This window comes from Oncorhynchus gorbuscha, linkage group LG04, assembly GCF_021184085.1.
Source record: "Oncorhynchus gorbuscha isolate QuinsamMale2020 ecotype Even-year linkage group LG04, OgorEven_v1.0, whole genome shotgun sequence".
Taxonomy (NCBI): domain Eukaryota; kingdom Metazoa; phylum Chordata; class Actinopteri; order Salmoniformes; family Salmonidae; genus Oncorhynchus; species Oncorhynchus gorbuscha.
The window spans coordinates 171441-190505 of NC_060176.1; positions in this window are offsets into that span (position 1 = coordinate 171441).

Consider the following 19065-nt stretch of genomic DNA (forward strand, 5'->3'; position numbering starts at 1 on the left):
ACAGATGAGCTCTGGCTTTACTGGACATGAATTAACAAAATGTCCAGCAACTCCGCAATAGAGGCACAGGCGGTTGGTGATCCTCCGTTCCCTCTCCTTAGTCGAGATGCGAATCCCTCCCAACTGCATGGGCTCAGTCTCTGAGCCAGAGGAGGGAGATGGTTGCGATGCGGAGCAGGGAAACACCGTTGATGCGAGCTCTCTTCCACGAGCCCGGTGACGAAGATCTACCCGTCGTTCTATGCGGATGGCGAGAGCAATCAAAGAGTCCACATCTGAAGGAACCTCCCGGGAGAGAATCTCATCCTTAACCACTGCGTGGAGTCCCTCCAGAAAACGAGCGAGCAGCGCCGGCTCGTTCCACTCACTAGAGGCAGCAAGAGTGCGAAACTCAATAGAATAATCCGTTATGGACCGTTCACCTTGGCATAAGGAAGCCAGGGCCCTAGAAGCCTCCCTACCAAAAACTGAACGGTCAAAAACCCGAATCATCTCCTCTTTAAAGTTCTGGAACTTGTTAGAGCAATCAGCCCTTGCCTCCCAGATAGCTGTGCCCCATTCTCGAGCCCGGCCAGTAAGGAGTGAAATGACGTAAGCAACCCGAGCTCTCTCTCTAGAGTATGTGTTGGGTTGGAGAGAGAACACAATCTCACACTGCGTGAGAAAGGAGCGGCACTCAGTGGGCTGCCCGGAGTAGCAAGGTGGGTTATTAACCCTAGGTTCTGGAGGCTCGGCAGGCCAGGAAGTAACAGGTGGCACGAGACGTTGACTCTGGAACTGTCCAGAGAGGTCGGAAACCTGAGCGGCCAGGTTCTCCACGGCATGGCGAGCAGCAGACAATTCCTGCTCGTGTCTGCCGAGCATGGCTCCTTGGATCTCGACGGCAGTGTAACGAGCGTCTGAAGTCGCTGGGTCCATTCCTTGGTCGGTTCCTTCTGTCATGCAGGTGAAAGAGGACCCAAAAGCGACTTGGCGAAAACAGAGTCTTTAATCCAGAAAAGTGAATACAAACAAAAAAAACACAACTTTCACTCGAAATGACGAGGACCAACTGGAGACTCGATCTTGAACAGCAGGTGAACAGCAGGTTGCCTCGGGAAGGCACTCGAACCAGACAGACTCAGACACCTGCTCACCACGCAGCATCTGAGGAAAACACGACACGACAGGGCGATACACAATCACAGCACGGTGAATTCTAAACAAGGAACCGACAGGACAGGAACGGAACACAAAGGAAGAAATAGGGACTCTAATCAGGGGAAAGGATCGGGAACAGGTGTGGGAAGATTAAATGATTGATTAGGGGAATAGGAACAGCTGGGAGCAGGAACGGAACGATAGAGAGAAGAGAGAGCGAGAGAGTGAGAGAGGGAGGGGGAGAGAGAGGGATAGAAAGAGGGAAAGAACCTAATAAGACCAGCAGAGGGAAACGAATAGAATGGGAAGCACAGGGACAAGACAAGATAATAAATGACAAAACATGACAGGAACAGCTTTACTTATTGATGATGACAACAATGTCTTTTATTATTTATAATACCACTGATGTTTTTAGATGGGAGAAGAAGATTATCTCTGAGAGATTTAAGGAACAGCTTTACTTATTGATGATGACAACAATGTCCTTTATTATTTATAATACCACTGATGATTTTAGATGGGAGAAGAAGATTATCTCTGAGAGATTTAAGGAACAGCTTTACTTATTGATGATGACAACAATGTCTTTTATTATTTATAATACCACTGATGTTTTTAGATGGGAGAAGAAGATTATCTCTGAGAGATTTAAGGAACAGCTTTACTTATTGATGATGACAACAATGTCCTTTATTATTTATAATACCACTGATGTTTTTAGATGGGAGAAGAAGATTATCTCTGAGAGATTTAAGGAACAGCTTTACTTATTGATGATGACAACAATGTCCTTTATTATTTATAATACCACTGATGATTTTAGATGGGAGAAGAAGATTATCTCTGAGAGATTTAAGGAACAGCTTTACTTATTGATGATGACAACAATGTCCTTTATTATTTATAATACCACTGATGATTTTAGATGGGAGAAGAAGATTATCTCTGAGAGATTTAAGGAACAGCTTTACTTATTGATGATGACAACAATGTCCTTTTATTATTTATAATACCACTGATGATTTTAGATGGGAGAAGAAGATTATCTCTGAGAGATTTAAGGAACAGCTTTACTTATTGATGATGACAACAATGTCCTTTATTATTTATAATACCACTGATGATTTTAGATGGGAGAAGAAGATTATCTCTGAGAGATTTAAGGAACAGCTTTACTTATTGATGATGACAACAATGTCCTTTATTATTTATAATACCACTGATGATTTTAGATGGGAGAAGAAGATTATCTCTGAGAGATTTAAGGAACAGCTTTTTACTTATTGATGATGACAACAATGTCCTTTATTATTTATAATACCACTGATGTTTTTAGATGGGAGAAGAAGATTATCTCTGAGAGATTTAAGGAACAGCTTTACTTATTGATGATGACAACAATTATTGAATATTATCAATAAAGTGGAATGGATTCAAAACATGTGTTCTTGCGAAGTGTGATGTATGTGGCTCTGTGAGTAGTTTTGTGTGAAACCTGAAGACTGGGCTTTAGCTCGGCAGGCTAACAGAGACACGAAGGACATCCAGGGTTTCTCGTCAGTCATAAAGTCCATAAAGGATATTGTTTGAATGATTAAGCAGGGACCTTCGTGTGGGTGTGTGTGTGTGTGTGTGTGTGTGTGTGTGTGTGTGTGTGTGTGTGTGTGTGTGTGTGTGTGTGTGTGTGTGTGTGTGTGTGTGTGTGTGTGTGTGTGTGTGTGTGTGTGTGTGTGTAAAACTGCACGCTTTATTGCTTTGCAGGGGCAAAGTCTCAAAACCCCGTTTTATCAGAAAACATTCATAGTGAAAGTTAGAAAAGAACAAGCCACGGAAAGCAAGAGCAGGTGACACAATTCTGTCGGATAAAATTAGGAGGCTTCTCTCAGGTATGTATGTGATCAGTGATTGGACATTCACAGTTACAGTACCTGTAGGTTGGTTCTCCTTTCTGGTTCAATGAAAAATTAACCTCTTCAGAGGTTTAACAGATGATTGAATTAACTGGCATTTCTTTTCTTATTTATCATAATGTGATTGTTCACAAATAGGTTTCAGTTAATCAAAATAGAAAACATGTCAGATAACATATTGTATGTTTGTGACTATTACAACAATTTCTTAGTAATGTTATAGTTTATAATAGGTGTGTCTGTATCATGTCTCTTAGTAATGTTATAGTTTATAATAGGTGTGTCTGTATCATGTCTCTTAGTAATGTTATAGTGTATAATAGGTGTATCATGTCTCTTAGTAATGTTATAGTGTATAATAGGTGTATCATGTCTCTTAGTAATGTTATAGTGTATAATAGGTGTATCATGTCTCTTAGTAATGTTATAGTTTATAATAGGTGTGTCTGTGTCATGTCTCTTAATGTTATAGTTTATAATAGGTGTGTCATGTCTCTTAGTAATGTTATAGTTTATAATAGGTGTGTCTGTGTCATGTCTCTTAATGTTATAGTTTATAATAGGTGTGTCATGTCTCTTAGTAATGTTATAGTTTATAATAGGTGTGTCTGTGTCATGTCTCTTAATGTTATAGTTTATAATAGGTGTGTCTGTATCATGTCTCTTAATGTTATAGTTTATAATAGGTGTATCATGTCTCTTAATGTTATAGTTTATAATAGGTGTGTCTGTATCATGTCTCTTAATGTTATAGTTTATAATAGGTGTGTCTGTATCATGTCTCTTAGTAATGTTATAGTTTATAATAGGTGTATCATGTCTCTTAATGTTATAGTTTATAATAGGTGTGTCTGTATCATGTCTCTTAGTAATGTTATAGTTTATAATAGGTGTATCATGTCTCTTAGTAATGTTATAGTTTATAATAGGTGTGTCATGTCTCTTAGTAATGTTATAGTTTATAATAGGTGTGTCTGTATCATGTCTCTTAGTAATGTTATAGTTTATAATAGGTGTATCATGTCTCTTAGTAATGTTATAGTTTATAATAGGTGTATCATGTCTCTTAGTAATGTTATAGTTTATAATAGGTGTGTCTGTATCATGTCTCTTAGTAATGTTATAGTTTATAATAGGTGTATCATGTCTCTTAGTAATGTTATAGTGTATAATAGGTGTATCATGTCTCTTAGTAATGTTATAGTGTATAATAGGTGTGTCTGTGTCATGTCTCTTAGTAATGTTATAGTGTATAATAGGTGTATCATGTCTCTTAATAATGTTATAGTGTATAATAGGTGTGTCTGTATCATGTCTCTTAGTAATGTTATAGTTTATAATAGGTGTGTCTGTATCATGTCTCTTAGTAATGTTATAGTGTATAATAGGTGTATCATGTCTCTTAGTAATGTTATAGTGTATAATAGGTGTGTCTGTGTCATGTCTCTTAGTAATGTTATAGTGTATAATAGGTGTATCATGTCTCTTAATAATGTTATAGTTTATAATAGGTGTGTCTGTATCATGTCTCTTAATAATGTTATAGTTTATAATAGGTGTATCATGTCTCTTAGTAATGTTATAGTTTATAATAGGTGTGTCATGTCTCTTAATAATGTTATAGTTTATAATAGGTGTGTCTGTATCATGTCTCTTAGTAATGTTATAGTTTATAATAGGTGTGTCTGTATCATGTCTCTTAATAATGTTATAGTTTATAATAGGTGTATCATGTCTCTTAGTAATGTTATAGTTTATAATAGGTGTGTCATGTCTCTTAATAATGTTATAGTTTATAATAGGTGTGTCTGTATCATGTCTCTTAATGTTATAGTTTATAATAGGTGTGTCTGTATCATGTCTCTTAGTAATGTTATAGTTTATAATAGGTGTATCATGTCTCTTAGTAATGTTATAGTTTATAATAGGTGTGTCTGTATCATGTCTCTTAGTAATGTTATAGTTTATAATAGGTGTGTCATGTCTCTTAGTAATGTTATAGTTTATAATAGGTGTATCATGTCTCTTAGTAATGTTATAGTTTATAATAGGTGTGTCTGTATCATGTCTCTTAATAATGTTATAGTTTATAATAGGTGTGTCTGTATCATGTCTCTTAATGTTATAGTTTATAATAGGTGTATCATGTCTCTTAGTAATGTTATAGTTTATAATAGGTGTGTCTGTATCATGTCTCTTAATGTTATAGTTTATAATAGGTGTATCATGTCTCTTAGTAATGTTATAGTTTATAATAGGTGTGTCTGTATCATGTCTCTTAATGTTATAGTTTATAATAGGTGTATCATGTCTCTTAATGTTATAGTTTATAATAGGTGTGTCATGTCTCTTAGTAATGTTATAGTTTATAATAGGTGTGTCTGTATCATGTCTCTTAATGTTATAGTTTATAATAGGTGTATCATGTCTCTTAGTAATGTTATAGTTTATAATAGGTGTGTCATGTCTCTTAGTAATGTTATAGTTTATAATAGGTGTGTCATGTCTCTTAGTAATGTTATAGTTTATAATAGGTGTGTCTGTATCATGTCTCTTAATAATGTTATAGTTTATAATAGGTGTGTCTGTATCATGTCTCTTAATGTTATAGTTTATAATAGGTGTGTCATGTCTCTTAATGTTATAGTTTATAATAGGTGTATCATGTCTCTTAATGTTATAGTTTATAATAGGTGTGTCTGTGTCATGTCTCTTAATGTTATAGTTTATAATAGGTGTGTCTGTATCATGTCTCTTAATGTTATAGTTTATAATAGGTGTATCATGTCTCTTAATGTTATAGTTTATAATAGGTGTATCATGTCTCTTAATGTTATAGTTTATAATAGGTGTATCATGTCTCTTAGTAATGTTATAGTTTATAATAGGTGTGTCTGTGTCATGTCTCTTAATGTTATAGTTTATAATAGGTGTGTCATGTCTCTTAGTAATGTTATAGTTTATAATAGGTGTATCATGTCTCTTAGTAATGTTATAGTTTATAATAGGTGTATCATGTCTCTTAGTAATGTTATAGTTTATAATAGGTGTGTCTGTATCATGTCTCTTAGTAATGTTATAGTTTATAATAGGTGTGTCTGTGTCATGTCTCTTAATGTTATAGTTTATAATAGGTGTGTCATGTCTCTTAGTAATGTTATAGTTTATAATAGGTGTGTCTGTGTCATGTCTCTTAATGTTATAGTTTATAATAGGTGTGTCTGTATCATGTCTCTTAATGTTATAGTTTATAATAGGTGTGTCTGTGTCATGTTCTTAATGTTATAGTTTATAATAGGTCTGTGTCATGTCTCTTAATGTTATAGTTTATAATAGGTGTGTCTGTGTCATGTCTCTTAATGTTATAGTTTATAATAGGTGTGTCTGTGTCATGTCTCTTAATGTTATAGTTTATAATAGGTGTGTCTGTGTCATGTCTCTTAATGTTATAGTTTATAATAGGTGTGTCTGTGTCATGTCTCTTAGTAATGTTATAGTTTATAATAGGTGTGTCATGTCTCTTAGTAATGTTATAGTTTATAATAGGTGTGTCATGTCTCTTAGTAATGTTATAGTTTATAATAGGTGTGTCATGTCTCTTAGTAATGTTATAGTTTATAATAGGTGTGTCATGTCTCTTAGTAATGTTATAGTTTATAATAGGTGTGTCTGTATCATGTCTCTTATTAATGTTATAGTTTATAATAGGTGTGTCATGTCTCTTAGTAATGTTATAGTTTATAATAGGTGTGTCATGTCTCTTAGTAATGTTATAGTTTATAATAGGTGTGTCATGTCTCTTAGTAATGTTATAGTTTATAATAGGTGTGTCTGTGTCATGTCTCTTAATGTTATAGTTTATAATAGGTGTATCATGTCTCTTAGTAATGTTATAGTGTATAATAGGTGTGTCATGTCTCTTAGTAATGTTATAGTTTATAATAGGTGTGTCTGTATCATGTCTCTTAGTAATGTTATAGTTTATAATAGGTGTATCATGTCTCTTAGTAATGTTATAGTGTATAATAGGTGTGTCATGTCTCTTAGTAATGTTATAGTTTATAATAGGTGTGTCATGTCTCTTAGTAATGTTATAGTTTATAATAGGTGTGTCATGTCTCTTAGTAATGTTATAGTTTATAATAGGTGTGTCATGTCTCTTAGTAATGTTATAGTTTATAATAGGTGTGTCATGTCTCTTAGTAATGTTATAGTGTATAATAGGTGTGTCATGTCTCTTAGTAATGTTATAGTTTATAATAGGTGTGTCATGTCTCTTAGTAATGTTATAGTTTATAATAGGTGTGTCATGTCTCTTAGTAATGTTATAGTTTATAATAGGTGTGTCATGTCTCTTAGTAATGTTATAGTTTATAATAGGTGTGTCATGTCTCTTAGTAATGTTATAGTTTATAATAGGTGTGTCATGTCTCTTAGTAATGTTATAGTTTATAATAGGTGTGTCATGTCTCTTAGTAATGTTATAGTTTATAATAGGTGTGTCATGTCTCTTAGTAATGTTATAGTGTATAATAGGTGTGTCATGTCTCTTAGTAATGTTATAGTTTATAATAGGTGTGTCATGTCTCTTAGTAATGTTATAGTTTATAATAGGTGTGTCATGTCTCTTAGTAATGTTATAGTTTATAATAGGTGTGTCATGTCTCTTAGTAATGTTATAGTTTATAATAGGTGTGTCATGTCTCTTAGTAATGTTATAGTTTATAATAGGTGTGTCATGTCTCTTAGTAATGTTATAGTTTATAATAGGTGTGTCATGTCTCTTAGTAATGTTATAGTTTATAATAGGTGTGTCATGTCTCTTAGTAATGTTATAGTTTATAATAGGTGTGTCATGTCTCTTAGTAATGTTATAGTTTATAATAGGTGTGTCTGTGTCATGTCTCTTAGTAATGTTATAGTGTATAATAGGTGTGTCATGTCTCTTAGTAATGTTATAGTTTATAATAGGTGTGTCTGTGTCATGTCTCTTAGTAATGTTATAGTTTATAATAGGTGTGTCTGTATCATGTCTCTTAATGTTATAGTTTATAATAGGTGTGTCTGTGTCATGTCTCTTAGTAATGTTATAGTGTATAATAGGTGTGTCATGTCTCTTAGTAATGTTATAGTTTATAATAGGTGTGTCTGTGTCATGTCTCTTAGTAATGTTATAGTTTATAATAGGTGTGTCTGTATCATGTCTCTTAGTAATGTTATAGTTTATAATAGGTGTGTCTGTGTCATGTCTCTTAGTAATGTTATAGTTTATAATAGGTGTGTCTGTGTCATGTCTCTTAGTAATGTTATAGTTTATAATAGGTGTGTCATGTCTCTTAGTAATGTTATAGTTTATAATAGGTGTGTCTGTGTCATGTCTCTTAGTAATGTTATAGTTTATAATAGGTGTGTCTGTATCATGTCTCTTAGTAATGTTATAGTGTATAATAGGTGTGTCTGTATCATGTCTCTTAATGTTATAGTTTATAATAGGTGTGTCTGTGTCATGTCTCTTAGTAATGTTATAGTGTATAATAGGTGTGTCATGTCTCTTAGTAATGTTATAGTTTATAATAGGTGTGTCTGTGTCATGTCTCTTAGTAATGTTATAGTTTATAATAGGTGTGTCATGTCTCTTAATGTTATAGTTTATAATAGGTGTGTCATGTCTCTTAGTAATGTTATAGTTTATAATAGGTGTGTCTGTATCATGTCTCTTAGTAATGTTATAGTTTATAATAGGTGTGTCTGTGTCATGTCTCTTAGTAATGTTATAGTTTATAATAGGTGTGTCATGTCTCTTAGTAATGTTATAGTTTATAATAGGTGTATCATGTCTCTTAGTGTTATAGTGTATAATAGGTGTGTCATGTCTCTTAGTAATGTTATAGTGTATAATAGGTGTATCATGTCTCTTAGTGTTATAGTGTATAATAGGTGTGTCATGTCTCTTAGTAATGTTATAGTGTATAATAGGTGTATCATGTCTCTTAATGTTATAGTGTATAATAGGTGTATCATGTCTCTTAGTGTTATAGTGTATAATAGGTGTGTCATGTCTCTTAGTAATGTTATAGTGTATAATAGGTGTGTCTGTATCATGTCTCTTAATGTTATAGTTTATAATAGGTGTGTCATGTCTCTTAGTAATGTTATAGTTTATAATAGGTGTGTCTGTGTCATGTCTCTTAGTAATGTTATAGTGTATAATAGGTGTGTCATGTCTCTTAATGTTATAGTTTATAATAGGTGTGTCTGTGTCATGTCTCTTAGTAATGTTATAGTTTATAATAGGTGTGTCATGTCTCTTAGTAATGTTATAGTTTATAATAGGTGTATCATGTCTCTTAGTAATGTTATAGTTTATAATAGGTGTGTCTGTGTCATGTCTCTTAATGTTATAGTTTATAATAGGTGTGTCTGTATCATGTCTCTTAGTAATGTTATAGTTTATAATAGGTGTGTCTGTGTCATGTCTCTTAGTAATGTTATAGTTTATAATAGGTGTGTCTGTATCATGTCTCTTAGTAATGTTATAGTTTATAATAGGTGTGTCTGTGTCATGTCTCTTAGTAATGTTATAGTTTATAATAGGTGTGTCTGTGTCATGTCTCTTAGTAATGTTATAGTTTATAATAGGTGTGTCTGTATCATGTCTCTTAGTAATGTTATAGTTTATAATAGGTGTATCATGTCTCTTAGTAATGTTATAGTTTATAATAGGTGTATCATGTCTCTTAGTAATGTTATAGTTTATAATAGGTGTGTCATGTCTCTTAGTAATGTTATAGTTTATAATAGGTGTGTCATGTCTCTTAGTAATGTTATAGTGTATAATAGGTGTGTCATGTCTCTTAGTAATGTTATAGTGTATAATAGGTGTGTCTGTGTCATGTCTCTTAGTAATGTTATAGTGTATAATAGGTGTATCATGTCTCTTAATGTTATAGTTTATAATAGGTGTGTCTGTGTCATGTCTCTTAGTAATGTTATAGTGTATAATAGGTGTGTCATGTCTCTTATTGTTATAGTTTATAATAGGTGTGTCTGTATCATGTCTCTTAGTAATGTTATAGTTTATAATAGGTGTGTCATGTCTCTTATTGTTATAGTTTATAATAGGTGTGTCTGTGTCATGTCTCTTAGTAATGTTATAGTTTATAATAGGTGTGTCTGTATCATGTCTCTTAGTAATGTTATAGTTTATAATAGGTGTATCATGTCTCTTAGTAATGTTATAGTTTATAATAGGTGTATCATGTCTCTTAGTAATGTTATAGTTTATAATAGGTGTGTCATGTCTCTTAGTAATGTTATAGTGTATAATAGGTGTGTCATGTCTCTTAGTAATGTTATAGTTTATAATAGGTGTGTCTGTATCATGTCTCTTAGTAATGTTATAGTTTATAATAGGTGTGTCTGTATCATGTCTCTTAGTAATGTTATAGTGTATAATAGGTGTGTCATGTCTCTTAGTAATGTTATAGTTTATAATAGGTGTGTCTGTATCATGTCTCTTAATGTTATAGTTTATAATAGGTGTGTCTGTATCATGTCTCTTAGTAATGTTATAGTGTATAATAGGTGTGTCATGTCTCTTAGTGTTATAGTTTATAATAGGTGTGTCATGTCTCTTAGTAATGTTATAGTTTATAATAGGTGTGTCTGTGTCATGTCTCTTAATGTTATAGTTTATAATAGGTGTGTCTGTATCATGTCTCTTAGTAATGTTATAGTTTATAATAGGTGTGTCTGTATCATGTCTCTTAGTAATGTTATAGTTTATAATAGGTGTGTCTGTATCATGTCTCTTAGTAATGTTATAGTTTATAATAGGTGTGTCTGTGTCATGTCTCTTAATGTTATAGTTTATAATAGGTGTATCATGTCTCTTAATGTTATAGTGTATAATAGGTGTGTCTGTGTCATGTCTCTTAGTAATGTTATAGTGTATAATAGGTGTGTCTGTATCATGTCTCTTAATGTTATAGTTTATAATAGGTGTGTCTGTGTCATGTCTCTTAGTAATGTTATAGTTTATAATAGGTGTGTCTGTATCATGTCTCTTAATGTTATAGTTTATAATAGGTGTGTCTGTGTCATGTCTCTTAGTAATGTTATAGTGTATAATAGGTGTGTCTGTATCATGTCTCTTAATGTTATAGTTTATAATAGGTGTGTCTGTATCATGTCTCTTAATGTTATAGTTTATAATAGGTGTGTCTGTATCATGTCTCTTAGTAATGTTATAGTTTATAATAGGTGTGTCTGTGTCAGGTCTGATATACAGGTCTAATATACAGGTATAATATACAGGTCTGATATACAGGTCTGATATACAGGTCTGATATACTGGTCTGATATACTGGTCTGATATACTGGTCTGATATACAGGTCTGGTATACAGGTATAATATACAGGTCTGATATACAGGTCTGATATACAGGTCTGATATACAGGTCTGATATACAGGTCAGGTCTGATATACAGGTCTGATATACAGGTCTAATATACAGGTCTGATATACAGGTCAGATAAACAGGTCAGATAAACAGGTCTGATATACAGGTCTGATATACAGGTCAGATAAACAGGTCTGATATACAGGTCTGATATACAGGTCTGATATACAGGTCAGGTCTGATATACAGGTCTGATATACAGGTCTGATATACAGGTCAGGTCTGATATACAGGTCTGATATACAGGTCTGATATACAGGTCAGGTCTGATATACAGGTCTGATATACAGGTCTAATATACAGGTCTGATATACAGGTCAGATAAACAGGTCAGATAAACAGGTCAGATAAACAGGTCTGATATACAGGTCTGATATACAGGTCAGGTCTGATATACAGGTCTGATATACAGGTCAGATAAACAGGTCTGATATACAGGTCAGATAAACAGGTCTGATATACAGGTCAGATAAACAGGTCTGATATACAGGTCTGATATACAGGTCTGATATACAGGTCTGATATACAGGTCTGATATACAGGTCAGATATACAGGTCTGATATACAGGTCTGATATACAGGTCTGATATACAGGTCTGATATACAGGTCTGATATACAGGTCAGGTCTGATATACAGGTCTGACATACAGGTCTGATATACAGGTCTAATATACAGGTCTGATATACAGGTCTGATATACAGGTCTAATATACAGGTCTAATATACAGGTCTGATATACAGGTCTAATATACAGGTCTAATATACAGGTATAATATACAGGTCTGATATACAGGTCTAATATACAGGTCTGATATACAGGTCTGATATACAGGTCTAATATACAGGTCTGATATACAGGTCTAATATACAGGTCTGATATACAGGTCTGATATACAGGTCTGATATACAGGTCTGATATACAGGTCTAATATACAGGTCTAATATACAGGTCTGATATACAGGTCTAATATACAGGTCTAATATACAGGTCTAATATACAGGTCTGATATACAGGTCTAATATACAGGTCTGATATACAGGTATAATATACAGGTCTGATATACAGGTCTAATATACAGGTCTGATATACAGGTCTGATATACAGGTCTAATATACAGGTCTGATATGACCTGAGAATGGGCATAGAGTGCGTGCAGATAGTCTGTGGTAGAGAGGAAGGACATTGGTAGTTATATATTCAACAGTTTTATGGCCTGGGGAAAGAAGAGACACTGAACTAAAATATCAACACATGTAAAGTGTTGGTCCCGTGTTTAATGAGCTGAAATAAACGATCCCAGGAATGTTCTACACGCACAGAAAGCTTACTTCTCTGAAATGTTGTGCACTAATGTGTTTACATCCCTGTTAGTGAGCTTCTCTCACTTTGCCAAGATAACCCATCAACCTGACAGGTGTGGCATATCAACACGCTGACTGAACAGCACGACTATTACACAGGTGCACCTTGTACACGGGACAATAAAAGGCCGGTCTAGACATCTGTTTCATTGTGTTGTGTGACAAAACTACAACAACTTTTAAAGTTAAGGGAGTGTGCAATTGGTATGCTGACTGCAGGAATGTCCACCAGAGCTGTTGGCAGAGTTTCATGTTAATTTTTCTTCCGTAAACTGGCTCCAATGTCATTTTAGACAATTTGGCAGTACATCCAACCGGCCTCACATCCGCAGACCACGTGTATGGCGTTGTGTGGGAGGGCGGTTTGCTGATGTCAACGTTGTGAACAGAGTGCCCCATGGTGACAGTGGGGTTATGGTATGGACAGGCATAAACTACAGACCACGTGTATGGCGTTGTGTGGGAGGGCGGTTTGCTGATGTCAACGTTGTGAACAGAGTGCCCCATGGTGACAGTGGGGTTATGGTATGGACAGGCAAAAGCTACGGACATTATTGCTTTTTATCGATTGGCAATTTGAATGTTCAAAAATACTGCGACGAGATCCTGAGGGCCATTTAAAAATGCTTATCTGTATTCCCAGTCGTGTGAAATCCATAGATTAAGGCCACATTCATTTATTTAAATTGACAGATTTTCTCGTATGAGCTGTAACTCAGTAAAATGGTTGGAATTGTTGCATGTTGCGTTTTTGTTCAGTATATTTCGGAGCCCGTTGGTCCACGACTCGATGTTCCGGTACCGCCTGCCGGACAGGAGCAGATAGAACAGTCCATGGCTCAGGCGGCTGGAGTCCTTGGCAGTTTTTCGGGCATAAATGTATTGGATGGCCGTCCGCTCCACCCTCTCTAGGGCCTTGCGGTCGTGGACGGAGCAGTTGCCAAACCAGGCGGTGATACAACCAGTCAGGAGGCTTTCGATGGTACACCCGTAAAAGTTCCTGAGGATCTGAGGGGCCAAATCTCTTCAGTCTCTGAAGGGGAAAGAGGCACTGTCACACCTTCTTCATGACTGTGCTGGTGTGAGAGGACCATGTTAAGTTCTCAGTAATGTGGACGCCAAGGAACCCAGGTATTCCTCGTTTCTCGGCGGGAGAGGACAGCGTGGAGTGAATTTGAGATTGCGTCGTCTGTGGATCTGTTGGGGGCCCAAATTGAAGTGTGTCCAGGGTGTCTGGGATGATGGGATTGATGTGAGCTGCGAACAGCCTCAAAGCACTTCATGATTACAGATGTGAGTGCTACAGGGCGGAAGTTATTGAGGCAGATTGGGAACAGGAATGATGGTAGTCAATTTGAAACATTGGGATTACAGACTGGGACAAGGAGAGATGCCTCCCAGCTGGTCTGCACGTGCCCTGAGGACACAGCCTGGAATACCGTTTGGCCCTGCGTTCTTACGGAGTGTTGCCCCGTTTGAAAGCCTTATGTAAGCCTCGGGAGAGTGATATCTCCCAGTCCTCCGGATCAGCGGGCCCTCATGCAAGGCTCTGTTGTTTTTATAGAAGAGTGCATGGAAGAAACAGATAGAGAAAACATTCTGTACAAAACAGCAAAGTTGTGTCGAAGCTCACAAGACTGCAACCATACGACACAGCGACATCTTGCAGGTAGCAGAGCCAAGCGCGGTCTAGTAGGTATTTGCATATTTCCGTTATGGAATGCCGACTCTGTGAAGTGTGCGCGTGCAAGTAACTCAATTCGTCCTTGCTCTCCTAAATAATGCAATTTAAAAAAAAAACTTTTAGTCAACTCTACAAAACTTAGTCCACTCTGTTCACTACAGATTTTAGATTTGGGAACAGAAAACTGCATTGAGATCGAACGTTTCATCGATGAGAGAATTAGCAGAATGTCAGCCAAGTTTCATCGAGCTTCAACTTCACCCACAACTGGACTTCTAAACGAATGCTTCAGATGCATTTATCCTGCGAGAGATCTGGCTCCTTGTTACTACAGACACCCTGGTTTGAATCCAGGCTGTATCACAACCAGGCCGTTGATTGTGAGTCCCATAGGGCGGCGCACAATCGGCCCAGCGTCGTCTGGGTTTGGCCGGTGTTGGTCGTCATTGTAAATAATAATTAGTTCTTATTAATTGACTTGTTAAATAAATATTGTGACACTGTGCTACAGCGGATAGAGGGAGAGATGCCATGAACACTGCAACCAGACATATAAACACTTCACTAAATGACAACTGTAGTAGATGTTATAAATATATATATATCTAAAATGACCACAACATTGTACATCAGAATTGACTATGAATTCATTCAGGGTTGGTGTTTGATGTGACCTAAAGTATACTCAGTTTAAAACAATACCTGTCTCGGGATTTTTAAAACAGACAATTCTTGTTTGCTTTACTAGCCATTTAGAGAAAGAAAAGGGGGGATACCTGTACAACTGAATGCATTCAACTGAAATGTGTCTTTCCCGACAATGATACCTGTACAACAATGCATTCAACCGAAATGTCTTTCCGGACAATGATACCTGTACAACTGAATGCATTCAACTATGTCTTTCCAGACAATGATACCTGTACAACTGAATGCATTCAACTATGTCTTTCCAGACAATGATACCTGTACAACTGAATGCATTCAACTATGTCTTTCCAGACAATGATACCTGTACAACTGAATGCATTCAACTATGTCTTTCCAGACAATGATACCTGTACAACTGAATGCATTCAACTATGTCTTTCCAGACAATGATACCTGTACAACTGAATGCATTCAACTATGTCTTTCCAGACAATGATACCTGTACAACTGAATGCATTCAACTATGTCTTTCCAGACAATGATACCTGTACAACTGAATGCATTCAACTATGTCTTTCCAGACAATGATACCTGTACAACTGAATGCATTCAACTATGTCTTTCCAGACAATGATACCTGTACAACTGAATGCATTCAACTATGTCTTTCCAGACAATGATACCTGTACAACTGAATGCATTCAACTATGTCTTTCCAGACAATGATACCTGTACAACTGAATGCATTCAACTATGTCTTTCCAGACAATGATACCTGTACAACTGAATGCATTCAACTGAAATGTGTCTTTCCGGACAATGATACCTGTATTTTTTTTAATTGCACATTTCTTCTCTTTTATATAATCATACTGCAACAGATACAGATCTGGACACTGGACACATTTTAAAACCAAACGATAGCTATTCCATGTTAATAAAGTGTTCATATACATTACTCTGTATCTTGAAAATCAAATGACACTGGAATAAAACAATAAAATAAAGACCCATTACCAGTCACACCAGAAGATGCTCGTTATTTGTGAAATCATGTCATCCTGTCTTTTACAATTGAAGCACGATGCAATGGCTCAGACATTCTTCCCGCTCGGTTTGGAACAGAATTGAAGGAGTCATGAATTGTTCAGTAGAAAGGTTTAGCCCAAACAATAACTATAGGTGCCAAACTGGTACAAAGAACTGAAGAGGAAATATATTTACATTTTTACACCATAAAACAATGCAGTTGTTTCATAGAGCAATTGATTTGAAACAATGGGGATGAAGTGAAATGGCTATTTTAGGCTGTATTGAAAGGTTATGACCACATCATTTGCCACTAGATGGTCTGAAAGCTCATTGCAATTATACTTTCATGTTCACTGTGAATCGGGCTGCAAACACACGGCTCAACAAAAAAAATCCACATTTCCTTGCAACCCCTTTGACAAATATAATTCCCAAATAGAAAGTTGACAACGCTGAATCCAAAGCATTGCCAAGCGACAGCTGAGAGCCCAGAGAGCCCAGGGTTGTGAAATACCAGTAACGTTCCTCAAATTCCTCCAACCACAAGAATCGTCCAATCAGGATTTCTGGAGGAAACATGGGACATTTAAGTAAAGTTACCAGAATATTCCAACCCTGTGAGACACAAATGACAATATTTCTGTATTTTCTTCCCCTTCATGTCTAATCAAAGTTAGCAGGGGAACCCTCGTCATCATGTCTAATCAAAGTTAGCAGGGGAACCCTCGTCATCATGTCTAATCAAAGTTAGCAGGGGAACCCACGTCATCATGTCTAATCAAAGTTAGCAGGGGAACCCACGTCATCATGTCTAATCAAAGTTAGCAGGGGAACCCACGTCATCATGTCTAATCAAAGTTAGCAGGGGAACCCACGTCATCATGTCTAATCAAAGTTAGCAGGGGAACCCACGTCATCATGTCTAATCAAAGTTAGCAGGGGAACCCGTCATCATGTCTAATCAAAGTTAGCAGGGGAACCCACGTCATCATGTCTAATCAAAGTTAGCAGGGAACCCGTCATCATGTCTAATCAAAGTTAGCAGGGGAACCCACGTCATCATGTCTAATCAAAGTTAGCAGGGGAACCCTTGTCAGGACAGACAGTGGTGTACAACTGTACAAGCCCCAACCGAGTCACTGGAAGGTGTTTAGTCTTTACAGTCGTGTTAAGAACCACGTGTTCAGGCAAGAGATGCTTTAAAAACACAAAGACTTAAGCTTTTTTATTGGCAGTGGAAAATAAGTTTCAGTATTTTATTGAAAGTAAATCCATAAATAATACTGTGATAAAATAGTTAAGTACTCAGACTGTACATCATCTTGTTACCAGAGCAGGAGAATAAAATGGGGAAAACTGAAGATTAAAAAAACAAAACAATAATAATAATAATAATAGCATTTGCATTGTGCATTATAAAATGACTAAATCACAAAGGGAATAACATAACTAATGTGGACAGGAAGTCTTTGCTTCCGTGACATTATCTGTCTTGAAAAAGTATTGCCACGGCAACCTGTGTTAAAACACTCAGAAACAGCTTTAAAAAAATGGCAACTCCTAAAAATCAAACTGAAAAGCAACAAACACGACGGAGATGACGAATAAATAAGACAAGCCAGAGAAAATAAGGTAAGAAAAACCTCCCATCAGGCTGGATTAGAAGTGTCCGTAGTAAAAGAGTTGGTTAAAGGTTTGTGGGTAGATCGCTCCACCTCGGGTGAGTAAGCTAGTCGCTGGGATCAGTTTAGGCCACAGTGGACTTGGTCCGTCGATAGTAGAGCCGCCACGCTGTCGGCTCAGGTACAAGCGAGTTGATCTTCACGCACGTCTGGCCTCCCGTTAGCGCTCCAGGGGAAGGCAGGGAAAGAGAGGGATGAGGAGGAGGAGGAAAAGAGGAATGGAGAGTTTGGGCATGCGAGGTTGACTGGAGAATGGGAGATCCTACACAGTGGAACGGTCTCTTGCCAAGCGATGCATCTGAAAACAGCCCTGGTCATCACTACTGTTTATGGCTTTTGTTTCAGTCTTTCTACAGGTTTGGTTTCACAGGAAAGAACCAAGAGTTGTTTCACGTGTCACCTGTCGTCACAGTTACCTAGGGCCTTGTTGTGGTTACGGTCCGCCCGGTGCTTAGCGACCACAGCGTTGTAGCAGTTGGTGAAACAATGTCAGTCAGATATATATATAACTCCAGCAATATTTCTGATATTCACATATTCTCATTGTCCTATAAGAGCTGCATTTACAAATAATCACCATGGATACGCTTGAAGATAACAGGCTGGGGTCGAAGGGAAATGGGGTCCAATTCAGATAGAAAGTCACTTATTTAAGTCACTTGATCATCAGTTCAATGATTAAAAACAACAGAGGACAGAGAAATAAAAACATACATCTGGTCAATACAAGATCAGGAATATATATATATAAAAAAATGATTAGATAATGTCTGTTGAAAAAATATACAAACTCCAGACCATCTAAAAACATTCAGTTACATCTGAGAGTTAACCTTGATAAGGACACAGTTGGAACAGTATTTTTGAAAATAGGGACATTTCCATTTAGCCGGGAGAGACGGGTGAAGTAACAGATAGATACATAACAAATCTAAAATCATGTCCCACCAGCTTGCTAATATAAATAGAACAATAAAGATGATACATCTATGACACGGGCCCTCTAGTACGGAGATTGGTGATGTGGTTGCTACTTCTTTTATCGCTGTGATAACAATAAAACTCTGTCCTTGCAGGGTCAGCAGCTGCTCCTGATGGGGGACTCAACCCTCATCCTCCAACCAGCAGTCACCTATAG